Source organism: Gekko japonicus, unplaced genomic scaffold, assembly GCF_001447785.1.
Source record: "Gekko japonicus isolate JY-2015 unplaced genomic scaffold, Gekko_japonicus_V1.1 scaffold504, whole genome shotgun sequence".
Taxonomy (NCBI): Eukaryota; Metazoa; Chordata; class Lepidosauria; order Squamata; family Gekkonidae; genus Gekko; species Gekko japonicus.
In genome coordinates this window covers 552,220-571,510 of record NW_015164197.1, presented here as the reverse complement: position 1 = coordinate 571,510, position 19,291 = coordinate 552,220, and the positions used below count along the sequence as shown (strand labels likewise).

The following is a 19,291-nucleotide window of genomic DNA, read 5'->3' as shown; positions in this document are numbered from 1 at the left end:
GTTTAAATGAAGGAGGTACATTTTCGCTTGAGAAAGTCCAGCCCACATGTCTGGGCCCAATCAGAACATTGTGACTGATATATGACAAAGTTTGATGGAACCAATAATTATGATTTATTTCTGTCATAGGGGGTATAAAACTTTATGTCTCCCATTGTAACCGTAGGGAGAGCTGTGGGGTCCAAAATCCTATTGGATCTGCACCTCCCTCCTTTGTTGATCAATAAAGTACAAGATCTGATTCTGCTCTACAGGATTGTACTGAGTGTTTTCTCAAATTGGGCTGGGGAAACACACACACTCAAGACAGGATTATTTTCTGTACATCAAGGGCAAGAAGTACCACATATGCCACCCTGAATTATGACCTCACCAGAGCCATGGCCAGGACTATGAGTAGCATAACAAAAAAGCTGGGGCCAGAAACACCACCAGGTGCACCGTCATGAGGCACAAACTAAGATTTACACTCAAGGAAACCTTCACCGCGGAGTGACTTTGTCTCACTGTCGCGCTTCTCCTTTCATCATGACTGCAAAGCGACGCAGGACGTTGCTCTCTATATGCAACAGGTCTTTACAAAAGGCAGCAGCTCTATGGGACTTTGCAACTAATCTCGATTTACGGTTTGAAGACAACTGCGCTAGAGAAGCACAAGCGACATGGCAAGAAAACCGGATGATTGTTTTGACAATAAAGTATGAATGAGAACTATTTACTAAAATCTTTGAAGTTAGCATTATACCTAAGGATGGAAATGAGCGGACGGTTCAAAAAGTTTCGGCTTCAGCCAAAGCCTTACTCTTGGCTCACAATTAACAACTCTGACGAAAAGCAACACAACGCAATTTAGCAGCCAAAAGCGATGACTCCGATTCTGAAACCACCATTGGCTACAAAAGTTTGACGACAACGGTTTTTGACGCCGCCTCCTTACCTTCCCATTGGCTTGTGGGTTGCGGGGCGGAATCTCTAGCAGGCTGCCTAGAACCAACAAACCGCGTCTCGTCTGAAGAGAGAAAGGCGGAGTTTTCTCCCCCTCTCCCGGTGGCGGTGCGGTCACGTGACCCCAGTGTTTACATCCTCTCAGCTGTTTGGCTCCGTTCCCTCCCCTTAGCCCTGTAGCGTCTCGCACTTCAACACAAACAGTCGCAGCCAGCGGTAGTGTGTGAAGGCGGGACGGGGACGGCTAACGTTGAAGGGGGAGGTTCTTGTTACCTTCCCCCCTCCTCCCTCTCCCCCTCCCGTTTCGCCCAGTGGCCAACACTGGAAACAAGTGGAACCGGTGACAGATCTTGCTCCGCGTCGGTTCCCCTGCACCCTTTATTTTTTTAAAAAAATAACCCGTCTCTCTTGCGAACTTCATCCGCAGCCTCCCACCCCCACCCGGTAGCCTGCGAGAGTCAGAGAACACTGCGCGGAAGGGTAAGTATCTGACGGGGAGGGAGGTGGTGAGAGTCAGGAGGGCAGTGGCTGAGGTGGAGGAGGGGAGGGTTGGAGGCCCGGCGCACTTATGGTGGTGGCGGCGGCGGAGTAGTCGCGCGGCTGCGCTCGAGCGCAAAGTGCTAGCTGAGGATGTTGGCCTTCTGCAGGCCGTTGAAAGCCCAGCGGCGCGAGACGAATCGTCCGCGCGTCCCGAGCCGCCCCTCTCGCTCCCCTCTCCCTCCCGTAGTTCAGAGTCGTCGTAACGTTCGATTCCTTGCGCTGGGACTGGAAATAGGGCGCCAGGGAGTTAAGGGGCTTTCCGTCTTTTGCTGCGTAGTGTCCTGCCTGCGACCGGATCCGAGTAAGTGCGGCTAGACAGGAGCCCGCGTCGCTTATGTCTCTGAGTCAGGGTCCCGAGAACTGTCGGGAACAGTCTATCCTGGGGCGTGTGGGAGGGAGAAGGGCGGCGGGGGGTGCCTTGCTGTCTCCCCAACCCCAGCTGTCAAAGAGGCGGCCCCCTCGGAGTGAGGGCTGCTGCGCGGAAGGGACTATAAAAGGATAAACAACTTGGTGAGTCGCCGCCGTCTGTTCCTTTCTTCCTCTGCCTTTTGGCTGCCAGTTGGCTTCGTTATGAGGAGGTGCCAAAGAGGAAGAGACCAAATGAGCTAAAACAAAGGGACGGAGAGCGCCCGACTCTCCGGGTTCCAAGGTGAGAAGGGACGGGGGGAGGGGAGGGGAGTTGAGAGAAATCACCTCATTAACTCCCATCCCCTCCGCCCAGGACTCACCTACCAGAGAGGACCTCTCTTGCCTCTCTCAACTACCAAAAAGAGGCTTTCTTTTCGTGCATCTGACGAAGTGGTTCTGACCTATGGAAAAGCTATTCCACAACATATTTATTAGTGGTAGTCCTGCTTCTAAAGGAACTTAAAGGGCCCCACAACAACTTGTGACATTTCTTCTTCGATTTGCAGGGCCGGTTCTGAGCTCTGTTAGGGGGTGAGGGCTGACTTCAGAAAAGCCGCTTGGCTTTTAATCTGCTCCTTATTTTGACTGGAATATGGAAGAGGGAATCAGTCTTTTTGCATCACTTGCCTCTTTCTTGCATCTTACCTAGAAGCTTTGGGGCTGCCAGATTCACAGCTGGAAGGGTTGACATTTTTGAGTTTCTTGTAAACCTGACAAGCAGCCCTATACTTTGTCATCTTACCAGTGCCAAAGCATCAGGGTCCTTGTGCTAGTTCTTTGACCTTGAGCGGGAAAGCAAAGAAAGAAACATTGTGGGAAGAGAGGAATTAACGTATTTGTGACTGAAGTTTGTGCTCTCACTGTGTTGATTGGAACATTGTGATCCTGGCCTAGTGATCAGTCTCGTCTCAAGATTATTTTAAAAAAACATGCCTATGCCCCTTATAGCGGTATGGAGGATGATGGGTCATGGCTTGGTGCATAATACAGAGTTTGCTATATGCAAGTATGTAGCACAGTTGTGATATATGCTGCCGGTTATGCTAGTCAATGCATAGTAGATTATGTGTACTCTAAAGTTATTGAACATAAGAACTGTCCTTAAGATACTTTTCTGCAAAGGTGAACTGATCATGTGGGTATGCCCTAATCATATTACTTCCCACACTAACATTGGCATACTGTAACTGTTGGTACATAGTGTAACACAAGATGAAGCATAGGTTAGCATGAACAATGACTAAGTTTGTTTAGATTAGAAGTGTGAAAACCCAACAGAAGGTTTTGGTGTTTTTAAAAGATATTTGAAAGAGTCACGGCTTGAAAATATGTACTCTTTCAGAGGATTGAATGAAATATTTAAAACATATTTTAAAATAATATTACACAATACCTTTCTATTGATGAAAATCTTTTCAAGATTCATAATACTGTGGTTTAACTGGATTACTGAACAGCTTCCTTTAAACATTTGATATTGGAAAGTTAATTTCAAATATTGCAGAAAAATGGAATGTCTTTAGGTATTTGTGGCAGTGGTGAAATCTGGGAGTCTGCATGTTGCTTCTCCAACATGGTGGGTTGGAAGTTTCGGATAGTACTTTGGGCACTCTGGTGTGAAATCTGTATTTCAGGAAGACTGGGAACTAACTTGTTACTGGATTGTGTACTTTCTGCCTTTATGTGCCTGCCCACCAGCTGAGATTCTCTTCAGAGGTTCTCCTGTGTTTTCTTCTCTTGGTGAAGTAAGGTGGGTATCTGCAGGGGACAGGACCTTCGCTGTTCTGGCACGCTAGTTGTAAAGGCCTCCTCACATCCATTCAGCTGGTGCCAGGTGTCTTGAATTTTGATACAATGCTGAAACCTATCTTTTGTCACGGACATTTTGATTTTTTAAATGGGTATATGTGTGTCTGCTGTTTTCCTTCTAATGGTGATGTTATTACCTGCTACCTGCCTTAAAATGGGTCTATAGTTCCTGTTATTAACCTGCTGATTATTCAAACAGTGTGATTATTTCTCTATTTTATAGGTTTTTTAAAAAAAAGAATCTTTGCAATTGCCTTGAGAACCAAATATTGGCTGAGAGTACAGGGTATAAATGATTTAAAATAAATAAATGCAATGCTGCCTCATATCTTTTTATCACTTCCTTACTCTTATCATCTTCATCATAGGAAATAAACCAAGTGTTTTGAAATGTGTGCATACAATATGAAGGAATAAACCAATGAGTAAAAAGTGTTTTATGCCATACAAACCTTGGAGCCCATGAAGCTCTAAGTGAAAGATCAGAATTGGAAGCTATCAGCCTTTTAGACGCACTCTTTGATTAGAGTACTAATTCTAATAATTTTAAGCTGTGTAACTCTTAATGAAATAGTTACCAGTATAGAATGAGGGTATAAATTGAATAAATAAGGGCAACCAAATTTCTTCATCTACAGTTACTGTGACACTTAAAAGAGCCCTTTCCTATACATACTTCTTGGATAGTAAGCCATCATTTATATTTTGTCAGATTTGCTTCTTTGTATAAATATATAAGGTGAGGTAGCTATTATTATGAATGTTGAATGCTTCAATAGTGAAAGTGTAACTGAATAACCAAATTAATATGCCTCAACTATATCATAGGTGTGCTTATTTTCTTTATGGATTTGTTTCTTTGTTTCGGCATGCTACACACAGGGCCGGCCTGAGGGGTTTCTGTGCCCTAGGCCAGGCTCCTCGTGGTGCCCCCCTTAGATGCCAACCTCCCGGTGGGGCCTGGAAACCTCCCAGCTGGGTCCCAGCAGCAGGGCCGGCCGAGAGAGGGCTCTGTTCCCCGCCGCCGCCTCCTGCCTGCCCGCCCAGGGGGCCTTTCTGAGCCAGAGCTGCAGCTTGACCCAAGCCCTTCCCGCGGTCCCCAGCCAGGAAGTGGCCCAGCGGCAGGGATTGGCAGTGGGCACCGCCAATGGTGCTGGGCAGGCCAGGCAGGGGCAAGCCTCCCTCCCTCCACAGGGACCCGCCCGCTGGGAGCAGGGGAGTTGACCTGGGCCTCCAAAAACCCCTCCCCCCGACCCTCCTGGGCCACATTCTCCCCCAACACAGTCAGACCAGGGCGAACTAGCCTCTGCGCACATGCAGAGCACCTTTCCTCTCCCCATGCTGCCACTTACCTGCCTTGGAGAAGCGGAAGGTACGCATGAAGGCCAGGCACTCGCTCAGGCCAGCGGCGAGGGTGAAGCCACCCTGGAAGGGGCAGCGGCGGAAGAAGAGCTTGAACTCTCCCCACGCTGCCACTTACCTGCCTTGGAGAAGCGGAAGGTACGCAAGAAGGCCAGGCACTCACTCAGGCCAGCGGCGAGGGTGAAGCCACCCTGGAAGGGGCAGCGGTGGAAGAAGAGCTTGAACTCAGCCGGCTTGGTCAGCAGCGCCAGCGAGCCCCACAAGCGCCCCACCACCGGCGGCCCCATCCCTGTCTGCTTCGACTCGCTGTGCCAGGGGAAATTTTGCACATAAGAAGAGGGTGGGCGGGCTCCGGAGGCTCCACGCCCCCTTCCGGGCAGTCGACTGAATGCTCCCCAGGAGCTGGCACGGGCGCAGAGTGGCATGTGCACTGCCGCCCTACTGCAGCGGCAGCGAAAGGAGCAGCGGGTGGCTTTGGTCAGGGTGGGGGCTTTTGGCGGGGGCGGCAGGGGAATTGGAGCCCTGCTAGTATCTCCGCCCTAGGCGAGATACTAGCAGGCCTAGTGATAGGGCCGGCCCTGGCTACACATAGGCCCAGACAAAAATAAAACATTGTTTATTATATGGTTAGTTTCTATTACCAGATATTTTATTTTTCCTATTTTCCCATCTGACAAAAGATGTGTCTGACCCATACCTAGAACACAGCTGTCAGCTGTAGCTCTAACAGGCATTTTAAAAACTAAGATATTTGGTATATTTGTGACTTTTCAAACAGTACAGTTTATGTGCCATTATACATATTTTTGTTTGATTTTTTCCCCCCTAGAATTTATTTTTTCCAGATTCTCTCCCCCCATTTTATAGTGATTAGTGGATTAATTCCAAATGAATAATAACTCAGCAGAATTATGTATAACATTTTACAGGTGTAGAATGTTTTGTGTCTGATCTTTGCAATCCTAACAAAGATAGGCCAAGGCTGTTGGTTTCTTTTCTTTTCTTTCTGAAGTTTTCTTTGAGTGGCATTTTTAAAATTATTTTATTTAACATTTGATCATATACAATACATACAGAATAAATCCTACTGTTTTACAATCTTAATTCTTCAGTTTTTAACAGAATATACTTAACAACTTTAAACCATGTGGACAAGGCTGTCGGTTTCTTTTGCTGATGGGACCTATACCTGTAAGAACAGTGCATTGCCTAAGATAGCTTACTAAGTATGTGTCTGTGGCCATATGCGAACTAGGAACTTTCAGCTGACATTCTTAGCCATTGCATATTACCTGAATTAGGCTGAATATAAATTGAAATATCAGATGGATAAGATGGTTAATTCTTTGTACAGCTAGGGTTGCTAACCTCCAGCTATTACAACTGATCTCCAGGCGACAGAGATCACTTCACCTGTAGAAAATGGCTGCTTTGAAGGTGGACTTTATGGCATTATACAGCATTGAAGTCCCTCCTCTCCCCAACGCCTGCCATCCTCAAGCTCCACCCCCAGAATCTCCAGGTATTTCCCAACTCGGAGCTGGCAACCCTACATACAGCTTTCTTTTTGGCTTTTTCCTTCTGCGGTGCTTTTTCTTTGTGTCTTCTCTAAGCAGTTTCCAGTGGCAGAAATTCAGGTTATCACCCTAATCATCACTGATTCTATCCTGCAAGGTATTCAAAACTGCTTTGGTGCAAGCCTAGGTATTTTCTGGGCTGCACCTGTCTTAGGAATGGCTTTCTGGTGGCAGTGGTTCAGAAAACTATTTAAGGATGAGTTGTCAAGTGAGCTTTAGAGAGTCCATGAAGTAGAATTCTTGAATAAATTCTGTTTGGAGGTATAAAAGTGGGAATGGTATTAGGGGCCAGTGTTCCCTCTAAGCTGAGTCAGTGTGAGCTAGCTCACAGCTTTTTAGCTGCCAGCGCACACGTTTTTGTCTTGACTCAGGAAGGAAGGCTCCAGAACAAACTAATTTATGTAGTAGCCAAACCACTCGCTCACAACTTTAATGCTAGTAGCTCACAAAATAGAATTTTTGCTCACAAGACTACACAGCTTAGAGGGAACATTGGTAGGGGCTGTCTTCTACTGTTGCTGTGTTGTGATTGTAGAGCATTGTTAGTGACTTCCACAATTATAAGTACCAAATCTCAGAACACAGAAGAATATTGTTTTCTTGTTTCTAGTCCTAAACTAATAGCACTGGATCATTGTTGAATTATGTTTTCAACAGTAATATTGTTTAAATTACCCAAATCAGTCTTTTATTTAATATAACACTTTTGAACCATAATGGTTCTGAAGCAGTTTGTAATAAAAGCAATGTACAAACCATTCATAGCTGAATCGGATAAAATAAATCCAAAAAGCAAAAGGCAAGAAGTCATGCTTATACAATCAAAACCAAGAGTAAGAATAAGATTTTTTTTTTAATTACTGATTTGCTTAGTTTGGGAAATTTTCACTCTGTTCCAGAAATAGAAGAGATGTAACTGCCAAATGACCAAGGTGAAGTGTGACATTCTGCTTATTGGGGAGATGGTTTTACCTTTAAAATACTCTCTGTGTACATAAACCTGGTAGATTTCTGCTGCCACCAGGAATTAAAAATTCCAAATCTCTCCCTTTTGGTAGAATGACCCAGGGTCTGTGCACTTCAGAGGATTATGTGGCCCTGAGGAAGGACTATTCTGATTGCTGGGATAAGTTTAAACAAATAATGATTTATTAAAGAACAAAATAGGTTTCTGGGTATTTTTGAACTGTTGCTGAAGAAAGGAACTTGTAAATATAACTGGCAAAGCTTGGCATCACAAACAGTCTCTCAAACTCCAATGCTCCACTCTGACAGGCTTAAACACTCAGTCTAATTTCTCTCTCTCATATATATATATAGCCACACAGGCTAAACTCTTTGTCTTATTCACACAGAATAGACTCAAACTCCCATAATAAATAGTCACATTTTTTAAAATTTATTTAGACATTTTTACCCCGCTCTCTCTATGCTCTCTCTAAACTTCACACACAGAATCACCTCATAGAGACACCCCTCCTCCCACACTCTCAGTCATCAGCTAGTCACATTACACTTGTCTCCCTCTATCACACTCCTTACATTACTGCACTCACACTACACATTTAAAGGAAGTAATTCCAAAGATCAGTGGGTCACATGGGGTGACCATAGTTTTCCCCCACCCTAAATTTGTCTTTTTTCAAACTTTTATATCACTATACCCCGCATCTTGGGGGATAACTCACCATAACCTATTATCTTTGGTACTTGTTATTGAGTATCTGACTGAGTTGGGAATTTGAGTAATGTGTTGCAAAGAAGGAACAATTTTGCCATTTTCTCTCATATTGGGTATAGAACCCATCTTGCCTCCCCTTTGAACTGTTCCCTTTCTCAATCAGTTCTTTCCTAGAGCCCCCTTTCAATCTTGGGGAAAAGATAGCACACTTGCTCAAATTTAAATCAAATGTAATACAGTACATTTTGAATGTGTATTTAAGTCTGTTTTAAGGCTCATCTAAGAAGATGTCTCCTCTATGCTAGAGCTTACATTGGTGTAACAAGTTGAGATTCTGTGCTTCCCCAGCCTGTCAAAGGCAGAGTAATGGAGTTAAAGAGGCAGTTTAACAACAGAAGCTGCTCCCACAAGTTCCTAACTACTCTGTCCAGTTATAACATCATTGATATTTCCACATCAGCCCTTTGTAGAAGACTTCAGTTAGCACATCAGGGGGATAGGCACTCTGTGTGAGTGGGACAAGGGGGCGTTGTACAGAGCTCACAGCATTACTTCCAGCACAGCTAGCACCATAGTCCAGTGGTGACGAGAACAGCTGCTGATGTCTGCAGTCACAAGTACCAGTGGTTCAGATTTCAGAAAGCAGCCCAAATAGCAACATCCTACAAATGTTCACCCTTTGGCCAGATAAAATACTGAGAAGATAAGTCTCTCTATCCTCAGTAACATAGAGGAAGCCTGCTTGTAGAACTGATAGGTAACAGCCATTGAAGAAGGGTTCAAGATCTGCAAGACAAGTCATTTCACACACATGATACCAGCAGCACTGTGCCTGGCAATTGTGTGAGGTAAATAAGGTTTATGCAAGCATGAGTGAAGAATGTACAGTGTGCCATCAAGCTCATAAGAGGAAGCTCCATAAGTAGTTTGCCGTTCAGTGGAAAAGAACATGGAGATGTAGGTATTACAGAGCAGAGCCTACTTTTTAGTAGTGGTCATGATGGTTTAGGCCCAGATTTTCTCTGTTCCCTTCCTTCCAGCATTCCCTTTTGATAACCCAGCAAGATGGTTAAGAACATAAGTAGACTCTTCTGGGTCAGACCACTGTTCCATCTATCCAGCATATTATTTCATACAGTAGCCATCAAATGGCATAGAGGACAAGGTCCTCCCCTGCTGCTCCCTCCCAGCACTGATATTCAAAGGTTTGCTGCCTCCGTATATGGAGGCTTTCTTTTGTCACCATGGTCAGTAGCCATTGATGGACTTCTCCTTCATGAATCTGTCCAACCCTATTTTAAAGCTATTTATGCTTCTGGCCATTGTGACCTCATTTCAACAGTAAATTCCACAGCTTTATTACTTGTTGAATAAAGAAGTATTTTCTTTTGTTTGACCTGTACCTATTGCAGATCAACTTCATTGGATGACCCGAAGTTCTAATATAGTAGAGGGAGAAAAAGTGCTCTTTATCCATTTTCTCCACCCCATGCATAATTTTATAAATATTATGTCCCCCATAGCCATTTTTTTTCTGAACTAAAATGTCCCAGGCTCTTCAGCCTTTCCTCATTTTGACGTTTTCATCAAGATATCCATTACAGCGCAAAGATTTTTCAGTTGTCAGCCAGTTCAGAACCCACCAGTATATATTTAATTTTTTCCCCTGGTGTGCATCACCATACACTTACCAGCACTGAGCTTCATTGGTCATGTTGTTGTCTACTTAGTCAATTTAGATAGATCCTCCTGTAGCTCTTCATAATCCACTTCGGTTTTTAGCATCCTGAGTACTTTGGTATCCTCTGCAAACTTGGCTACTATGCTGCTCACTTCCAATTCCAAATAGTTCATAATTCCTAGAATTGTGGCTCCTGTATGGTTACAAATCAGTATAGATTGTGCCGGGGGGGGGGATGCAATAAGGAAGGTAAAGGAACATAAATCATCCCTTTCCCATCAAGTTCTTGAAGGTTCCTGACCATGGAAGTGGGTCATGCCCAGCAGCCAGCACCACATAACTAGGCCATAGTTTTCCTAGTTAGAGGCTGCAAGGGGGGAGGGGCTGAAAACAGGGGCAGGTAGACAGGCAGACAATCTCTATTGGCATGTCAAAGATAAAAGTACACTGAAATTTTAAAAATACATCAAGGTAACAAAGCTATCGTAAGGCCAACCAAAATGAAGTAGATCAGTTATTAGCTTCCCTGAATCAAATTGTAGACTGGAGAAGACAGGCAACATTAGAGATTATGAGAAAGCTGTGTCCAGAAAGTAACTGCTGAACCTTGACATTCTCAGGGAGGCCACACCATGTACAAAGAAGGGAGTTCAGAAATTTTTCTCAAATCTTAATGTATAATGGACAGTTTAATAGAACATGGGAAACGGATTCAATAGCACCCAGGCTACAGGGGCATTGTCTAAATTCATAGGGGATTTTTTTACATCTTTCGGAGAAGATGGCCAATGGCAGTACATTAAATCTGGCCAGCATAAATGCCCTTCTTTGATGGGGATCAGTTAAAAAGCAAAAATAAGAGGTTATCTGGCCAGATGTCAGAGATAATTCCTGATGAATTGGAGAGCAAGTTTTCCTAGCTGCCTCAGTCTGGCGCTGAAATTGGATATCTAACAGCCTGTGTTTACAGAGGGGCAGGTAAAGGTAGGTTGGCTGTTGAATGGGAAGGAGAGATGGAAGCAGGAAACGTGGACAGAGTATGAGGGCTTTCAGGGGAGAGAAAGGGGAAGTAGTGGAGAATAGAGAAGTAAAATGCCACCTGCAAATCTTTACGGGTTTCCACTTGTGATAATCACCATGTCTAGGTTAATAAACTAATTGTCATGTATTAGTTGATTCCCCTTCAGCAAAAGGCCTCTATTCCTAGAAGTTCTTATCACCCCATTGGGTACACGTCTGTTTGTAGAAGAGTCACTACAAAGAGTTACTGTTATGAATTAAGCGGTTTATTGGAAGGCAGTACTGCATAATAAATCACAAAAGCATACTGCAATCTGAATTAGATACATGATACAGGAATACATACGAAAAAGACATGCATACAAAACCATCAGAAGGATGTTTATAGCTGCACAAAATAATATGAACTATAGAAACCAATAAACAAGTATTGCATAAGCGTGAGCAAATAAAATGGGAGGTTACAGCATTGTTTGAAATCAGTCTCCAGTAAAGGGCATACTGGCAGTGGAGAGATGAACCATAAATCATTATACATTTTAAGTATGCTTGAAACAAAAGCTTGGTAACATGAAAGCAAACTTAAATGCATGGTAGTCAATCTAGATATTAAACCAATAATTGCCACCCTTCTGTCCTTCTAGTTTTAGCTTGGTTTCCTGGCAGGTGAGCTGATGCAGTTTCATAGGATCCAGGAAGGTTGAAGAGACAGGACTCTCGCAGGCTTATGGGCCTGTCAACCCTCACACTCCTGTAATTAGGGGGAGGGGAGGGTGGAATGAGGATAAGGCCTTTGGAGGCCTTAAGACATTCTTAAAGTAGACAGACTCCAAACAGAAAAAAGTTACTGATGGTGGTAGAAAGTGCTGTCAAGTCACAACTGCCTTACGGCGATCATTGCCTGCCTCTGCGTAGTGACCCTGGGGTTCTTTGGTTATCTCCTATCCAAATGCTAACCAGGGCTGACCCTGCTTAGTTTCTAAGATCTGATGATATTGAGCTAGCCTGGGCCATCTTGTTCCCCCAAAAAAGTAGGGTGCTTGTGGTCTAAAAAGGAAAGCTATGACTGAAACCGGCCTTCCTCCTGGACTTTTCTACATTTCCCTTGGGTGGGGGCACTACCATGGTGGGATCTCACTCTTCAGGGTGGAGACAGACTCATGACTTAATGTTTTCCTCATTCATTGTTTACTAGGATACCAAATCTCTCCTTTCCATAACATCTTTCCAATATCCCAAAACATTATATTGGTCAGAGCTGCTCTTACCAGTCACAAGACTCATTTATCAGGTATGTCTCTGAGTCTTCATGTTTAGTCAGCAATCAACAAGACATTATGGGGACTTCCAATGATGAGTTTCAGGCTGGTAATGAAGGAAAAATACTCTTGAATAGCATGATTGGGGCCATTTGGACAAGCTTTAGACAGATAGCCCTTTGAATGAGCACTTTCAGTATTAAGGCACTTTCCCAGTGTTTACCATAATTGTGGTTAGATGTTGCCCATGGAATGTGCGATGCGCAACAATCACTCTGTGCTGTATCGTTGCAGTTCCAGCAAACTACACAGCGCCAGAGGTGGTAGTCCATTTTGTACAATTTGGAGGTTTTAAGTGTGGCAGGCCAGCCCCAAAAATGTACTGGATGAACACCATGTGCTTAAACTAGTTGATTTTTCCAAACCCTCTCCTAATGAAACCATGCACAACACATTTCAGTACTCAAACCCGAATGTTTATAAAGTGTGGATAACTCTGAAGAGTGATCAGGTAGTTCATGTGTCTCTTAATCACCCACAAACAATTCAGGATCCAGGAGCATCTAAGCTATGATTAGGGCAGAGCTTTACCTCATCTGTGGTTGGTAGAGTCACTCATCAGCAGAACTTCCTTTTATAAGGATCCCCACTTTCTGTTACATGCAGCAACACTAACTACACAGTTACAGATGAAAACACCTGTGGTGGTGGTTCTGTGAGTGCCCTGACCCATGTGCGCACTTCTTTTACCTCTAATCAGAGGTCATTTCGGGGGGGATCGCGGGGGATCGCAGTTCTCCGGGTAAGGTACGGGGGCGGGGCACATGACGAAGCCCCGCCCCCTGCTTCCGGCTGCCCCGCTTCCGGCCCTCATTCAGCCAGGAGGAGGCAGGAGAAGAGGGAGGGTGAGTTGCTTCCTCCCTGCCTCTCCCCACCCCTGTCTGCCTGGGGCCAGGGAGGGCCTTCGCGGGGCTTCCTTGCACTCCCGCCGGCCTTGCGGGTCCACCGCCAGGCCCCTCATGGGGCTCAGTAGTGGAGCTGCAAGGCTGGCGGCGGCCGGGACCGTTGGGGGCAGGCTGTGTGGCCTTATGACACACTTCCGGTGATGTCAGGGGGTGTGGCATATGCTAATGAGTTATGCTAATGAGTTCCCCTAGCACTTTTTCTATGAAACGACCCCTGCCTCTAATACATGCTTGGGTTAACTCCAGCTGTATAGATTACCAACAAAGTGGACCCTGTATATGAGGGGGAAAGCATATGTTCAGCAGAAGACTCATAGGATTCCAGCTCAGCATTGCTCATCCTTTGCTGTGTTCCAGCTTTGTCCCCGTTTGCAGCTTGTGCTGGCTGTGTTCTACTGGCATAGTAGTTCCACTAGTTTGTAGGGCTGGCACAACAGTAATATTATGCTAGCATAACGAACTACACTAGCATAATGTTGTGTTCTTCTGGTGTAGGAAAATTCAGTAGCGATCCTATTCTGCCAGTAAGTGTAATATGATTATATAATTGCTTTGTTTTCACTTTGCTTCATTTGAAGCCCAGTGCTGAAAATCACCTTTGCTGCACTTATTTATTCTCCTGATAGTAGTGACTTTTAGACAGATGTATTTGGACAAAATGTTTATCTTTTTTGAGGAAGCAAGAGTTGTTTGGATTCTTGCCTTTTGTGAGTGGGGAAGAGAATAAAGGTTTATAATGTGTTAAATTCATAGCTAGAGGATAAAGTTTCATATGTCAAGAATATAGCCATATGTTATTTTTAGATATAACCTTGCTTACATTTTTCCATTCTCCAGTAATTAGTCATAAATGTACCTTAAGTCATTTGCAAGTACACTGATTAGAATTGGCTAGGTATACAAATCTTGCTGACACGTGTCAAACCTCTGTAGTACCTAAAACTAGCAAATATTTTTTGCAGCTTCATTTGAGTGATGTTGTTTTCGTATATTATGCTGCCTTTTGATAGTAAGTTCACAGAATGGCAAATACTTTTTTTAGCTTTACCAGGAGTTTCCAACTGGCTGCTCAGTCTCCCCCCACCTCCTTCTAGCCAGGCCAAATGGAGCATTCTACATTTTCTTCTCCTCCCCTTTTTGGAAAACTGTTTTCCAAAGGCACTTCTTTCCTTGCAGATATTATTTTTGAGGAAATTACAACATAAAAGTAATTCATTTAAGGTAGACATTGAAATAAGAATAGGGCAGTACTAGATTATACATAAATAAAACATAATTTAACCAGCTACCATAATTCTCACAAATCAAGATTTGGATAAGCTATAATTGCTCAGTTCTTCATCTACTGTCCTCATTTAGCTAATTGTTATTATATTATATTATCTATATTCTGCCTTTCTCATTGATAGTCAAGGTGGATTACACAATGTAAATCAATGCAGTCAATAGGATGAGACATTGAATGAGCAATGTAATAGGACTGGGATTGCAGAATAAGGCCAAGGCCAATGATGCAAAATCAGGTAAAATATATTTTATTACTCAGTTAAAATACCTAAAAAATTCCCTATGCATTTCATTAACATCAAGGGAATCTGTAATACATAATACACAATTGCATCACTGAGTTTACATATTAAAGGTCAGTATGGGAGGCCAGTGGGGTGACTGCAGAATTGGCATAATATATATGTTCCAGCTAGTTTCTGATAATAACTTAACTATGGCATTCTGCACCAGCTGATTTCTCCAAGTTAACCAACGGGAGACCAATGTAGAGTGTGCTGCAGTAGTCTAGTCGCAGTGTTTTTGTGGCATGGATCCAGGCAGGGATGCTGAGTGAGGGGAACTGGGGGACAAAATTTGGGGAGCCCAAGTCAGCTGGACGGCCCAGAAACCAGCGAACATATTTCCATTTATTTTTAATGCAGTTCTGGCTGCAGCCACTAGTGGCACAGGGAACTCTGAGCACAGTAAAAGGCACTCTGCTCTTAGCTAGGCTTATCTTGCATGCTAAACCCATCAACCAAGCCAGAACTGGCACTCTACTATCAGCTACACTTACCTTTCAAGCTAAGCCCATCAGCCAAGCAAGGACTGGAGCAAGACAAGACAGCACTCAAGGGCGTAGACTTTCCCATTTCCCGGGGGGGGGGGCTGGGGTTGGGCCAGAGGCATTGCCGTGCTAGGTCCTTAAAAGAACCGAGGTCCAGTGACATCATAGGGAGGAGCCAGTGACGTCACAGGCCATTGCCTCTATTTATGGAGGCGGAGCCATGTGGGATTTAGGAAGGGGTTCTTCAGAAATTTAGGGGGACCTGGAAACCCTTGAGAAGCCCCCTAACCAGGCCCAACAGCTCAGAAACAAAGCATGGCATGGGCAAAATCCTCTACATAAAACCCTGGAGAACCACTGCCAGTCTGGGTAGACAGTGATGACACTGATGGACTGATGGTAGAGAAATCATGCTTTGTGTGCCAAAGGATAAAGGTTTAAACGAGAAGGTCTAAGAAAACAGGTGTTGGAAAGGATCCTTCTCTGTCTGAATCTCTAGAGATCACCTGCATCAGAGCAGACCATGCTGAAGTAGATGGACCAATGGCATGAAGACCAGTGTGGACTGAGGAGACCCATCAGATCTACATTTTGCATGACACTTACTTGGTGATACTGGGACAGTTAGATTTGAGTCCAGTAGCAGATTAGAGACCAACAAGAGTTTCAGGGAATAAGTTTCCAACAGTCAAGTAGAGACAGTAGAGTGCCAGTTCTGGCTTGCTTGATGGGTTTAGCATGCAAGATAAGCCTAGCTAAGAGTTAGGCACACAGAAAAGACTTTCGGGGACTTGATAGATATGTCCCACTCGGGATCTGGCAGCCCCGCCGCTGTCAGGGAGCATGAGGGTCAAGGAGAAACAGGGCACCGTGCTGAGGATAAGGGGAATGTGCCCTCAGAAGGGACTTCTTCCCCAGCTGGTGAGCGGGTATCCTTTCACACCAAGGAACCATACCTGGGCAGGGTGGGAGGGGGGCTCTTGGTAGTTGGTGATTCGATCCTTAGGCAGGTAGGCAGCTGGGTGGCGAACCCGCGTACTGACCGTATGGTAACTTGCCTGCCTGGTGCGAAGGTAGCGGACATTACGCATGTTTTAGATAGGCTGGTAGATAGTGCTGGGGAGGAGCCAGTGGTCGTGGTGCATGTCGGCACCAACAATGTGGGGAAATGCAGTTGGGAGGTCTTGGAGGAGAAATTTAGGCTGCTGGGCAGGAAACTTAGGTCCAGGACCTCCAAGGTAGCTTTCTCAGAAGTGCTACCTGTTCCACGTGCAGGGCTGGAGAGACAGGCACAGATCAGGAGTCTCAATGTGTGGATGAGACGATAGTGTAGGTGGGAATGGTTCAAGTTTGTTAGGCACCAGGATGCTTTCTGGAACAATATGGAGCTGTACAGGCGAGACGGTCTCCACTTGTCCCGAGAAGGAACCAGGCTGCTGGCACTTAAAATCAAAAAGGTGGCAGAGCAGCTTTTAAACTGAATATTGGGGGAAAGCCGACAGGAGATGAAAAGTCTCTGGTTCGGGTTGGCTCATCTGAGAGAGGTGAGGGGGTACCGGTTGCTTTTCTACAGGGAGGTGGATTGAAATTGTCCACAGAGGCCATGGCTGGTGACATGGACTGCCGGACAACGACTCGAGATAGCAAGAGGAAGGATGCAGGCTTAACTTGTAAGGGAAATTACAGCTGTTTCTATACAAATGCTAGAAGTGTCCGAGGTAAAATCGGGGAGTTGGAGTGCTTGGTGTCGGAGGGAAAAATAGACATTGTGGGTATTTCTGAAACTTGGTGGGATGAGGAAAATCAGTGGGACACAGTGATTCCCGGTTATATATTATATCGGAAGGATAGGGGGGGAAGGGTTGGAGGTGGGGTAGCTCTGTATGTCAGAGAGGGTATAAAGTCTAGAAAGATTGAGAGGCTAAGTGAATTGGATTCGCTTCTGGAAGTTCTATGGGTTGAAATAGGGGGGCCAAAAGGAAACTTAACACTGGGAGTTTGTTATCGCCCACCAGATCAAAAGATAGAGGAGGATTATAAAATGATGAATGCCTTAAAGATAGCAACTAGACAAAAACACTGTGTAATAATAGGTGATTTTAACTACCCACACATTGATTGGGTCAATATGTGTTCTAGTCGGGAAAAAGAGATTGAGTTTCTAGACACTCTAAATGACTGTGCTATGGAGCAGATGGTCACGGAACCTACCAGGGGAGAGGCGATCCTTGATTTGGTCCTAAGTAACACTCAAGACCTGGTGAGAGATGTAAAAGTGATTGCACCGCTTGGAAACAGTGATCATAATGTTGTTGAGTTCATCATTTGTACAAATAGAGAATTGGCCAAAAAGACTCACACAACCATTTTTAACTTTAAAAGGGGTAATTTCTCTGATATGAGGGGACACGTGGGGAGGAAACTGAAAGGAAAAGTAGAAAGGGTCAAAACAATTGGGGAAGCTTGGGATCTATTTAAAACTACGATCCTAGAAGCTCAAAAAATATATATTCCGCAGGTTAGGAAAGGCACAAACAGGTATAGGAAAAAGCCTGCATGGTTAACAAACAGAGTAATGGAGGCTGTAAAAAGTAAAAAGAATTCCTTTAAGCAGTGGAAAGCTAGTCACAGTGAGGCTGATAAAACGGAACACAGGTTATGGCAAATAAAATGCAAGTCTGAGGTCAGGCAGGCAAAAAGGGAATATGAGGAGCATATAGCAAAAAACGTAAAAACCAACAATAAAACTTTCTTCAAATACATTAGAAACAGGAAACCAGCCAGGGAGGCAGTGGGGCCCTTGGACGACCAAGGGGTAAAAGGAGTATTGAAGGATGATAGGGAAATGGCTGAGAAGCTAAATGCATTTTTTGCCTCCGTCTTCACTGTGGAAGATGAGAAGTGCTTGCCCACTCCAGAACCACTGATTTCAGGAGGGGTGTTGAGAGACCTGAGTCAGATTGAGGTGACGAGAGAGGAGGTCCTAAAACTGATAGACAACTTAAAAACTGATAAATCACCAGGCCCAGATGGCATACATCCGAGAGTTCTGAAAGAACTCAAATGTGAACTTGTAGATCTCCTGACAAAGATATGTAATCTTTCCTTAAAATCTGCCTCCATTCCTGAGGATTGGAAGGTAGCTAATGTCACTCCCATCTTTAAAAAGGGTTCCAGAGGAGATCCGGGAAATTACAGGCCAATCAGTCTGACGTCGATACCAGGTAAATTGGTGGAAACCATTATTAAGGAAAGAATTAGTAGGCACATAGATGAACAAAACCTATTGAGGCAGACTCGGCATGGGTTCTGTAAGGGAAGATCTTGTCTCACTAACCTGTTAATGTTCTTTGAGGGGGTGAACAAACGTGTGGACAAGGGGGATCCAATAGATATTGTTTACCTTGACTTCCAGAAAGCTTTTGATAAAGTTCCTCATCAAAGGCTCCTAAATAAGCTCAAAAATCATGGGATAAAACCGGCTTATTCATAGAAAACAGAAAGTGAGTATAAATGGGCAATTTTCTCAGTGGAGTGTGGTAAGCAGTGGGGTTCCGCAGGGATCAGTACTTGGTCCACTGCTTTTTAACTTGTTCATTAATGATTTGGAGTTGGGAGTAAGCAGTAAAGTGGCTAAATTTGCAGATGATACGAAGTTGTTCAGGATGGTGAAAACCAGTGAGGATTGTGAGGCACTCCAAAGGGATCTGTCAAGGATGGGCAAGTGGGTGTCAACATGGCAAATGGGGTTCAATGTGTCCAAGTGCAAGATGATGCACATTGGAGCCAAAAATCCTAAATATAAATACACATTGATGGGGTCTGAACTGGCAGAGACTGATCAAGTTAGAGATCTTGGAGTTGTAGTAGATAACTCACTGAAAATGTCGAGACAGTGTGTGACTGCAATAAAAAAGGCCAATGCTATGCTGGGGATTATTAGGAAGGGTATTGAAAACAGATCAGCCAATATCATAGTGCCCCTATA

The 19,291-nt window shown here is 44.4% G+C and overlaps 1 protein-coding gene across 1 annotated transcript in view; it reads left to right on the top strand.

The window, feature by feature from the left end:
* Positions 1–1,124: 1,124 nt before the first annotated feature.
* The window catches only part of PCMTD1 (protein-L-isoaspartate (D-aspartate) O-methyltransferase domain containing 1), a 93,055-nt gene continuing 74,888 nt past the window's right edge, over positions 1,125–19,291 (top strand). Inside the window, exon 1 of the mRNA XM_015408370.1 lies at positions 1,125–1,425. The gene's annotated coding sequence lies outside the window, so the exon portion shown is untranslated. The remainder of the gene's footprint in view (positions 1,426–19,291) is intronic.